The sequence below is a fragment of the Rattus norvegicus genome, chromosome 2, assembly GCF_036323735.1.
Source record: "Rattus norvegicus strain BN/NHsdMcwi chromosome 2, GRCr8, whole genome shotgun sequence".
Lineage (NCBI taxonomy): Eukaryota > Metazoa > Chordata > Mammalia > Rodentia > Muridae > Rattus > Rattus norvegicus.
Window position 1 is genome coordinate 6898576 of NC_086020.1, and position 11579 is coordinate 6910154.

At 38.5% G+C, this 11579-nt stretch overlaps 1 long non-coding RNA gene and 1 pseudogene across 1 annotated transcript; one reads left to right on the plus strand and one right to left on the minus strand.

Annotated features, from left to right (window-relative positions):
* Window positions 1-1132: 1132 nt before the first annotated feature.
* Window positions 1133-4825, minus strand: LOC102548988 (uncharacterized). The gene is made up of 2 exons (XR_005500435.2): window positions 3611-4825; window positions 1133-1370 (listed from the first exon to the last, which is right to left on the minus strand). It is a non-coding gene; the product is annotated as an uncharacterized LOC102548988 (long non-coding RNA).
* A 6557-nt stretch (window positions 4826-11382) lies between these two features.
* Window positions 11383-11471, plus strand: LOC120101242 (small nucleolar RNA SNORA24; annotated as a pseudogene).
* The last annotated feature ends 108 nt before the right edge of the window (window positions 11472-11579 follow it).

Here is an 11579-nt window from a genome sequence, read left to right on the forward strand (position 1 = left end):
TACCTATATTTCATTTGGTCTTTAAGTAAATATTTCTTGATTTGTTGTTAGTTCTTGATTCTGAGCTTCACAGAACAATTAGTACACAACATAATTATTAATAATTTTTTAAAAGTAAGTAGTGCTTTTTTGAGCAGTATTAAAATACAGCTAGTATTAAAATACTAGCTGACTCAAAAGGCTAATGTCCTTATTTTTACTTGTAGAAATCAATCACTTGTATCCTATCAATCATGTTCTCTACATCAGCCTTCTCACAAAGAACAAGAAATTTTAAATAATCTAAAATATAGCAAGCAGTGAAAGTTTAATAGTTCATATATCATTTAATCACTGTACTGTTTTCCACTGAATTCAACAAATGTTCTTCAATTCCTTCTACCGGCTGGGAAATATGTTTTGTGTTAAAGAAGGTATATTAGGGTTCTCTAGAATCAGAGAACTTACAGAATGTCTACTTATATTGAGGGAATTTATTGTGACGACTTACAGTTTGTAGTCTAACTAGCCTAACAATGATCAGCTGTGAATGAGAAGTCCAAGAATTTGGTAGTTGCTCAGTCCCACGAGGCTGGTTGTTTGGCTGTTCTTCTGTAGAGGTAGATTCCAGCAGATGTGCTGGCAAGTAAGTGCAAAAAGGCAAAGAAGAGTGAATGTTCCTTCTTCCAACTTCCTTATGTAGGTCTCCAGCAGAAAGTGTGGCTCAGATTAAAGGTGTGTACCACCGCGCCTGGATCTGGGACTTACTTTGTCCCAGGCTCACCTTGAACTCAGAAATCTCCTTGCCTTAGTCTCCTGAAATTAAAGATGTATACTACCTTGACTGGGTCTAACCTTTTCAAGATCTCCATGCCAAAATCCAGGCCAGAAGCTTGTATCTCCCAGCCTCAATATCTGCATCACAGTTAGCCCTCCAATTCTGGATTGTAGTTCATTCCAGATATAGTCAAGTTGACAACCAGGAATAGTCAACACAGAGTGCCTCCATGACTAATTTCAAAAGTCACAATAGGCCTAATATCAGAGGCTCTGCCATGTGACAGTTTGGACAGAGGAGATGAGGTTTTTATTTTGCTACATAGATGAGCCTTCCTATGGTGAGCCCTTCTCCACCAAAACAAATTGAAAGACATTTAAATGGACTCCTTTTTATTCTTTCAAAACAATTCTGTGTAGATGACAAAATGTACTGCATTTATCATGTGCTATTAATTAAACACACATTGTTAAAGAAAATATTGAGACAAATCATAATTCTCTGTAATAAAGAGTAAAGGCTCTTCTCTCTCTCTCAAAGCATTATCCCCATATGCTTCTGTTAGCAGTGACCACTGTTGGAGGTGATATCCCAGAAATCTTCAAAAGCATAACTACATATGAATAGAATACACAGATAAGTACACATATGAACATAGATGCAAGTTTTGATAACATTTTAGAGTAACATAATTATGAATAAATATAAGTAATATAGAAGTAGATCAAAATTAAGTAGTCTATAGTCATACACAATGTTTTAAGAGGTATTTTAAGCTTGAGACTTCATATGAACAACAATGCCAACCAACCAGAGCTTCCAGGAACTAAGCCACTACCCAAAGATTATACATGGACTGACCCTGGGCTCCAACCACATAGGTAGCAATGAATAGCCTAGTAAGAGCACCAGTGGAAGGGGAAGTCCTTGGTCCTGCCAAGACTGAACCCCCAGTGAACGTGATTGTTGGAGGGAGGGTGGTAATGTGGGGAGGAGGGGAGGGGAAGCCTAGATAGAAGGGGATGGGGAGGGGTTGGGGGATGTTGGCCCGGAAACTGGGAAGGGGAATAATAATCAAAATGTAAATAAGAAATACTCAAGTTAATAAAGATAAGAAAAAAAGAGGTATTTTAAGTAAGTAACATATGGTTATGAAAGAAAATGTAAATTATAAAAGTAAAATCCCCACCCCACACTTATGCAACCTGAAAACAGTAGTAAACATCCATAGCTCTTCCTGGGTTTGTGAACTTCCTGTAAATTTTCATGTAAATATATTTGCAGAGCTATGAAATGTGTTTTCAAGTAGTTATCACTGTAAACTCTAACATGCACACAGGTAACAAAGGGACCAACAAAGTAAATTCCCTAACTTCACCACACAAACTAAACTACAAAGCATTGTAAGCCTCAGAAGTCCCACACCCCAACTCTTAACACTCTGAACAGCCAACTTCTCAAAAGCCTCCACTATTCCTGTGTAGTCAGCAATTATTTTACTTTCTTAATTTTACCACATATACATAGACATTCATAAACACTGTAATTTCTTGATTTTAAGTTTTTTTAAGATTTATTTAGTTATTTTACATGTATTTATTGCACATCTGTGTGAGTTTTTGTATACCACATGTATGTGGGAAGGCAGAAAACGTTGGATCCCCTAAAACTGGAGTGACAGCAGTTGTGAGCTACCACACAGGCACTAAGGAACAAACCAGAATTTCTCCAAGAGTAGGAAGTGCTCTTAACTGCTGATCTTTAGCTCCAAAGTTTAGGTATTTTTTTCCCCTAGATTTAGATCATATGTATTTTCTTGGGTCTGACTTCTTTTATTTGAAGGATTAATCTGTTTTTTAACTCAATATATCTTGGGCATCTTGGGTCACTTAAATTTGCAATATAAAATACAGTATAGTCAATGATAATCAGATAATTTTTTTACTATTTTTATCATTATAAATAATGTCCTAAAATCATGTGGGGCATTTATCATCACAGCTCAATTATTTAAATGTAAAAGGCAATCTATTACTGTAAATCAAGGTGATATATCAATTATTTCAGGATTCCTGGATTATTTCAGTTCTAAAGACAATGAACATTTAGCAAGGGCTTCTCCTGTCTTCTACATTCCAGAACCCTTTTCAAAACTTATATTTGCTAAGAGGCTAATAGAAATATTTGGAACCCACTAATGGATACTGGAGGTATGACAGCCAGTTCCATACCTGCAAATTGATAGGTAGGAGCTCCCTAACTCCTATACTCTCAAAATGTTACCAGCCATTGAACTAGAAAGACATTCTTTTCTATTTAATTTAAAATTAATGACACCATGACCTATCAGAATTTACTAGGATAACCAAGAATCAATGAACAGGATATCTAAAATCATACAGTTCAAGTCAGGTCAATTACATTGTTTTCTGTCAAGTGTTTGCTCACAGCAATAAGAAAAGTACCTAAAACATAAGGCCAATGTGTTGTACAAATACTTTGTTTCAGAGTGAGGCCTCATGAGAATGTATATGAACCTAGCAGGGATCCTCATATCCAAGGCTATAGGTACTGTTTTAGTGGTCCTTTCTATCAGAACATCTGAGGATGGATTATTGGTTGGGGGCATTGTACAGTAGCCCACAATAACCACATAGCCTAGGCTGTTCTTGAGCTCACTATGTATTCAAGCCTGACCCTTTGAAGTCCTAATCCTTCTGCTTCTGTCTCCCAGATTCTGAGATTACAGGCATGTACCACCATGCCAAAGCATGAGACAGACAAATTTATAAGGATAAGAATATATAGTTCATGGTTTTGAAGGATAGGAAGTCTAATATTGAATGGCCATACCTGGTAATGTTCTTCAGAGTATTCAATAGCATGTCAGAGTTTCCTGTGGCAAGAGAGACCAGGAAAAGGATGAAGTTCATTATAGAAAAGTCACTCCCATGATAACGTTAGCATACTCACATGATGGCTCTGCCTTCATGACCTCATCATCTTAAAGGTACCATTTCTCACTTCTTTGTACTGAGGAACTAGTTTCCTATACATGCATTTTGAGAAGTGCATTTAAACCATATCAGGGACTATAATTACAGGCTTATATGTTTAGTATTTCTTGAATTTATTCATACAATTATATGAATTATACATTCTGGCACTCCATAAAAAGTCAACAGTGAACTTAAACTAATTTTCTCTGAAGTACTTTTAAGACCCTATTTTTTTCCATAATTTTTATCCCCACATTTTTTATCATACCAGAAATAATTTATTGGTAAAATGATATTCTGAAATATATATCATTCTTCATAACCCTGTCTTTCTGCCCTGAGCAATATCAATATTCCTTTTACTGGCATTCTTTATCTTGAGTTGATGTCACCTAAGTATACTAAAAAAGAAAGTTAAAAATTATGTTGCCTTATAAACAATACTCTGAGAAAATATCTTAATAGCATACTTATAAATTTTTATCTGTAGTATGATCTGGAGACTAATCTTTTGCATATGTATATATATATATGTGAATGTTGTAAAAACTGGTATATGTAATGTTCTTGGTGATAACTTTTTAGGTTATGAATTTTAGTTTCTTACTACTTATTGGCATCTTCTTACTTTAATCTATAAAAACAATTATCAACATTACATAGTAGGGCTCTAAAGCTTAAAAAAATCCATGATTCTTTAATATGAATCACACTTGGACTTTTTCAGAAATGTACTGCAAACTTTTGGATGTCCCCACCAATTCACTAAAAGAAGTGACAGAGCTAGGCGTGCTTTCCTCACGTTTGAGAAGTGTTAATTCATTCAAGAGCATAATTAAGTAACTGCCTGGTAGTCTTACTCAGGCACCAAATATTCAATCAATATGCTCATCTACTCTACATGAGCATGCATACCCTAAATTTGATAACTAAATCATATTTATTGTGAGGCTGAATTTCCATATGATGTTACTGGACATAGCTAAAGTAGGTAAAGAATACTTATCATGTTTTAAGCTTGAAAACCTGCTTGACTTAAAATCATTAAGAATCTGGCTGACGCCCAGTATGATGGCACACACCTTTGCAGCCAGCACTCAGGAGGTGGAAGTAGGTAGATCTCTGACAATTCCAGGTCAGCTAGGGTTACAAAGTGAGACCATGACTTGATTGGAGGAGGAGGAGGAGGAGGAGGAGGAGGAGGAGGAGGAGGAGGAGGAGGAGGAGGAGGAGGAGGAGGAGGAGGAGGAGGAGGAGGAAGAAGAAGAAGAAGAAGAAGAAGAAGAAGAAGAAGAAGAAGAAGAAGAAGAAGAAGAAGAAGAAGAAGAAGAAGAAGAAGAAAAGGAAGAAAAGCAAAAGGAAGAGGAATAGGGGAGAGGGAGGGGAGGGGAGGGGGAGGAGAGGGGGAGGGGAGGGGGAGGGGAGGGGAGGACTGCTTTATGAGCTCTTTACCCTAAAAGCACATGAACTTGAGTCCTATCAGATTCCACATAAAAAATGTCTATAAATCAGTGCTTGGGAGACAAGAGACATAAGGATCCATGGACCTCACTGGCCAGCCAGTCTAGCTGTGGTGTTAGTTTCCTCTAAAATTAAAACATTCCATCCTCCAGGGAAGCTCCTTAAACAGTAAGGTAAACAGCCCAGAGAAGCTGACCTCAAACTGACCAGATTTACTGGGCCCTTTTCTACCAGAGTAAAAATATAGAGAGTCTCTTCTAAGACAGAAGGAAGCTGAGCTGCAAAGAGGATTCTGGGACCACACCTGCTTTGTGGAAGAGGCAGAAACTATCCAGCGGCCTGGAAGAGGTTAGAACATCCTTTCTGGGGCACCCAGAAAGAACCCTCACTCTCCAACTCATTGAGCAGCCTGTGCACTGTGCTCCTGGTTGTGAGCTGCCACCTATGTTGGGGTAGGCTTTGGTGTTGCAGCTGTCTTTGAATTATTTGTAAGTAATAATTCAATAAAACTCACTGGTTCACAAAATTGGACTTTGGTGTAATAAGTACTTTAGACTGTCAGGGGATCCTGTCTGGAGTGAATAAATGTGTGTTTTGTCTCTTCAGGAAACATTTTATCACACAACACTAGCCTAACTTTTGAGAACTGGCTAATAAGAGACCCTGTCACAAAGGACATGGATGAATTTCTTGAATATAATACTCAAGGTTATCCTCCAGCATCAACACACTCATATACACATGTGTTCATCCTAACTTAATCATGTGTGTGTGTGCATTAAGAAAGAGTAATGAAGAATTTAATGAAGATTAAGTATGGCTAGTGTACATTTGTTGTTAATGTGTCATGACTTCCTGGGATGCTTTCTAAACAGAACTTAATAACACAAACAGCTCTAAATAGAACAAAATGAAGAGACAAAAGCACAAGTATATGTCTATGGTAGTATCTATTAGCCTAGACTTTGAAGCTCACCTAGTCCAGTGACTTTCAATCCTAACTACATAAGAAAGCCATGTTAGAGTTTTTACAATACCCCAATGCCTAAGCACCACCCCCAAATCAATTTGCTCAGAATCTCAGGACAAGCTTTGGAAATGGTATCTATTTCACCAATACCACTCAATAGTTCTGAGAGCTTTTGTGTATGTTGAGTCATTTAATGCTTTACCCCATGACATAAGTACTATTGTCACCTCCTCTTTCTTGTGCTGAATTGAGTCTTATCAATTTATTTAGCCCAATCAGACAATGAAGAAGCAGATCCAGAATCACACACAGGCTCGTTGTCACCTAGATTAGGCTATCAGTTGTGGTGGCTCTTCAGTCTATCTTCCCAGATCCGTCAGCCTATCTTTGCAGGGTCCTTCAGTCCATCTTCCCAGGGCAGAAGCACTGTGGACAACTTCTGCTGCTACAGAATTTCTACTAAACAAAAACACACCTATAGGTAAATAGCTCTAGAAAATACAAACTGGTTTATATTAAAGACACCAGCACAAATTGAATAGTTCAGATCTATCACTCAGAAACACCATGAACCAATTAAAGCAGCACAGTCTTGCTGGAGTGATTAGGAATGAGCCCTTGGCAGGAACAGAATTCCTCCAGGTCACAATCCAAACGACTGTTAAATGGTGCAAACTGAAAATTCCAAAAATCCAGAAATGTTTTATTAGGTCAAGTATTTGTACATGAACCACAAGCAGTGGATTCATTTCAACAAGGGAAAAATTCTTAGGATTTTCATCTGCCAACTGAGGAATTCTGAATATAAATACCAGGTTAGCAATTCTGATTACCTTTTAGGCTTGTCATTTATTTATTTATTTTTTTTTTACTTTTTTTTTCAGAGCTGGGGACCGAACCCAGGGCCTTGCACTTGCTAGGCAAGCGCTCTACCACTGAGCTAAATCCCCAACCCTTGTCATCTATTTTTAAAAATATTTTATTTTCTTTTAATTTTATGTGTATGAGTGCCTTACTCCCATGTATGTATGTGTACTACATGTATGTATGTATGTATGTATGTATGTATGTATGTATGTATGTATGTATACAGTACCAATGAAGGTCAGAAGAGGGTGTGGGATACCCTAAAAATATAGTTACAAATGTTTGTGAGGTACCATGTACAAGAGTACCCAGCATTCTTAACAACTGAGCCATCTTTTTAGCCCTGGTTTGTCAACCATTATCATTGAGACAGAAATAATTAGAAAAAGAAATTGTTTATTTTGGTTCATATTTCAGGAGTTTTGATCTATGCTCTACTAACTTCATAGCCTAGAGTCCAAGAGAGAAGCATTGTAGCAATGGGCACATGTGGGTGAGGATGCTCACCTACTTTATAACAACACCATAGAAAAGAGAACAATGTGGAGAGGCCTGGGACAAAGTGTATCTTCCCAGGACACGACCCCAGTAGTCATTTCCTAATATCTCCACTACTTCTCAATACTGGCATCAAATTATAAATCCACTGACAATGTTGAAGTTAGGCCTGGTTTTTCTTCCCAGCCTCATGTTCCCAGAAATAAGACTGAGACTCAAAATATATTTACAAATATAGATAAATATAATACATTTATAATTATATTTATATTATAATATTATATATACATATACATGTTTACAAATGCCTTAGCCATTTCTCTGACTAGAGCCATACTAAGATAACCCGTTTATTTAATCTACATTCTGCCATACGGCTGGCTACCTGTGCTCGGGCACCGTACCTCGTCTCTTTACATCTTCCTTGTCCAATCTCCCTGCCTTCCTCTATCCCAGAATTCTTTCTTCTCCCATATGTCCCACCTCTATTTCTTGCATAAGCCATAGGCCAAAGGCTTTTTAATTGACAGGTGATGCATCCATACAATACAGAAGATGTTCTCTCTACAGACAAAGTCAGAGTTCTCATGATCCAGTCACTTCTCAGTTATTGGACCTACTAGCCAAGGTTTCAATCCAGTACTCTTGCAGGAGATACTTGATATCCAAACAAATATGTGCTGTGTACATATAGAAACAACTTTCATGAGATGGTTTGTGTAACTGCTTTGAGTTCAGACACTAGGGTTTCATCTAGTCTAAAAATAAAGAGAGGTAGGAGAAAACACTATTCAAAATGTATTAAAGCTGTTGATGTAGCTGATAATATCAGTGTCACTCTAGCTCTTGAGAATAGCTAGTGGGTAGTCTAGTCTTTGTATTTGACAGCATCTTTAAATTACTTTTAAAATAGGTTATGGGTACATTACAAAGTTTGAGGCCTATAACTCCCTAGAGATTCCTGTTGCATTGTGGAAAGTATCCTTTGAACACTGTGCCATATCCTTGGAAAGAAAACAGGAATGAAACCAACAACTCGTCTTGTCCCTGGCAAGACCATTATGGGATGGAGCAACAGGGTTTGACACCCTCTGGCTACTATCAGGGGACCAATTAGTGAATTCACAGCTACCCTAATGGGATTCTGAGTAACATCATTAAGGGCACAGTAGGTAATAAAGGATTATAAAAGAACCTTGTGAAATTCCCTAGGTATCCATGCCTGGGCTCCACCCTTATCTAATACTATCTGTGAATGCACAGATAACCTGAAAATGGGAATTGTGCAACTAATAACTTCTAATTGAAAGAAGTCTGTGTATTGAATATTTATTGAATACTATGTCTTAGTTTACACCCAGGAATTCTAAATTAGTTACAGCTAATCCTCGATGTTCCATCATTAAGTCTCATAATACTTGTGCTAAATGAAATACTATTTTTAATGTTCAGTAAGAGAAAAAGAAATTGTTTGGAAAATGTGGCAACCCCATGAGCAATGACAAACAGGACTGAAAGCAAGGTTATTAAAATGCAGATTATTGGCTACTTCCCAGACCTGCTAAATCTCTCAGCACTGGGACCCAGGGATCTAAATTTTAACAAGCTCCCAAGTGATCCATATGTATAGTGAGGTCTATGAACTTCTGCCCTGGGGTGTCACCAATCCAAAGCCAAAAATCATTTATCAGCAAGCATTATAAAATGTTGAATTCCAGCAGGAACTTAATTGGCCACAGGTGTCTCACGTGCGACCTCCCGCCGGCAAGAAGCACGCGGACATTCAGAAATCCTTGCTATATGTAAAACTTTATTTCTAATCTTATGGAGAAGCCCCGGCCGCACCAACATGGTGCGCTTATAAACCCCCTAGTGTCGCGCATCCACACCTGATTGGTTGCTTTACCCATGATCTATTAGGCACGCCCCGGAGTGGGCAAAGACCTGGCACGAAGGCACTCTTGTACATGCGCACAGTTAACTTCCTGAAAGGGGGCCGGCTGGCGCGGCGAAGGCTGGCGCCATCTTGTAATGGCGGAGTCTATCCTGGCCTACCACGTGGGCGCAGTGGAAGACAGCGCCATCTAGTGGTGGCGAATGTTATTGCGGCCCTCTACACACAGGGAACCATCACTTCTTAGTACTAGAAGCACTTCAGTTGCAATTCAGTTTCCTTGTATCTGGGGATATGGTTTTTATGTAACAGACTTCTGTAGCGATGTTAAGGAAGTCTGGCCTGGCCTGTAGAAGCCAGTGAGCTCAGTGTGTGCCCTGTGCCCAGGCTAATCACAGTCTCCTTCCTTTGCTTGCTCTTTCATCTTCTCTAAAGTAAGAAAAATATTATTTTTGTAACAAACTTTTTAAAGTACATCTTTCCTAATCAACATTTTAACACATAATATTTCAATATGGTGCTTTATGATGCATTTATCACAGTTTATCTTCCAGCATTAAATATTTCAACCCCAAATACTCCTTTAAAATTCCCAAAGGTATCAGAGCCAAGAAATCAGCAAACACAAAATAAAGCAGGAGTTGGATCAGCAGAGGATTCTATGCCCTCAAGGTATACAAACCTAGCTAAAGCACTCAGGGACTCTCCCACCATGTCTGTGAGAAACAAACAGGCCACTTCTTGAGAAGGGAATCTGGTGACTTTGGGAAAATATCCAAACAACAACAACGACAACAACAATCTTTTTCTTTTTTTTCCATCTTTATTAACTTGGGTATTTCTTATTAACATTTTGATTGTTATTCCCCTTCCCAGTTTCCGGGCCAACGTCCCCCAACCCCTCTCCCTCCCCTTCTCTATGGGTGTTCCCCTCCCCACCCTCCCCCCATTGCCGCCCTCCCCCAACAATCTAGTTCACTGGGGGTTCAGTCTTGGCAGGACCCAGGGCTTCCCCTTCCACTGGTGCTCTTACTTGGCTATTCATTGCTACCTATGAGGTTGGAGCCCAGGGTCAGCCCATGTAGTGTCTTTGGGTAGTGGCTTAGTCCTTTTTCTTTTTTAAGAAGTTGCAATACTTATTTGTTTTTCAGGGGAAAATAACAGCTGGTACAAAACACTTGATGAAAATAACATTAATCTATTCACTGAGCTCACACACAGACTAGAAGTTGAAGCATATTTGCTAAAAAGACAAAAAGTTCAATTTTCGAGGCACTAGAAATCAAACTACTTTTATAAGAAAATTCTCCCAAACAGACATCATTTAGCTTTACTCTTATAGAAGTGTTGTCCCTCAAAAGGCTGTCTTAAATAGGATGAGTCATAAGAGCTGAGTCCTACCACCTGCCATTCTACCAGACAGGAAGCTGTTTATTAATGGCTGATAAGGTATTAACACAATCTGGCTTTGTAGGCAGAATGCAGGGGCCTTCCAGTGGTGCTTACTTCTTGGGAAGCCCCTCAAGGGAAGTTTCACAGATGGGACTTTAGTAGATAGTTTTCTTGTAGAGTGTGTGTGTGTGTGTGTGTGTGTGTGTGTGTGTGTGTGTGTGTGTAAAACAAAGCTTAACTAAATGAAAGTAATCCAATTCCCAATTTTTCAAAAGGACAAAAGATGTGAAAACTTTGACAAACAAGATCCACATTACCATGTGTATCAGCACATGAAACCAGCTTTGTAGCATTAGTCACTGGGGAAATGCAAATTAAGGCCACAATTGAGACATTACTATTCTTAAAAGAAAAACTGAAACCAGTTCAATCCAACATAGTATATTTGACCAAGAAAAGAAGCTGTAGAAACTCACACTATTCCAAAGGTGGTTCAGCCGCAATCACCACAGGTGCAGGTGACATTCATAGCCAAAGTAATAATATGTGTAAAGACATGACCTTATTCTTGCTTATTGGCAAGGTTGTCCCCATGTAGCTGGTATCATATTCTAATTTGCACAAGTGACAGTCTTTACTGTTAAAAACCTGTGGGATGCCAGGTTACTGAGGGTGTTTTTTAAAATTACTAGTGTTTCTAAGGAAAAAAATAGAAGAAGGTGGAGGAAGAGGAGAAACAGG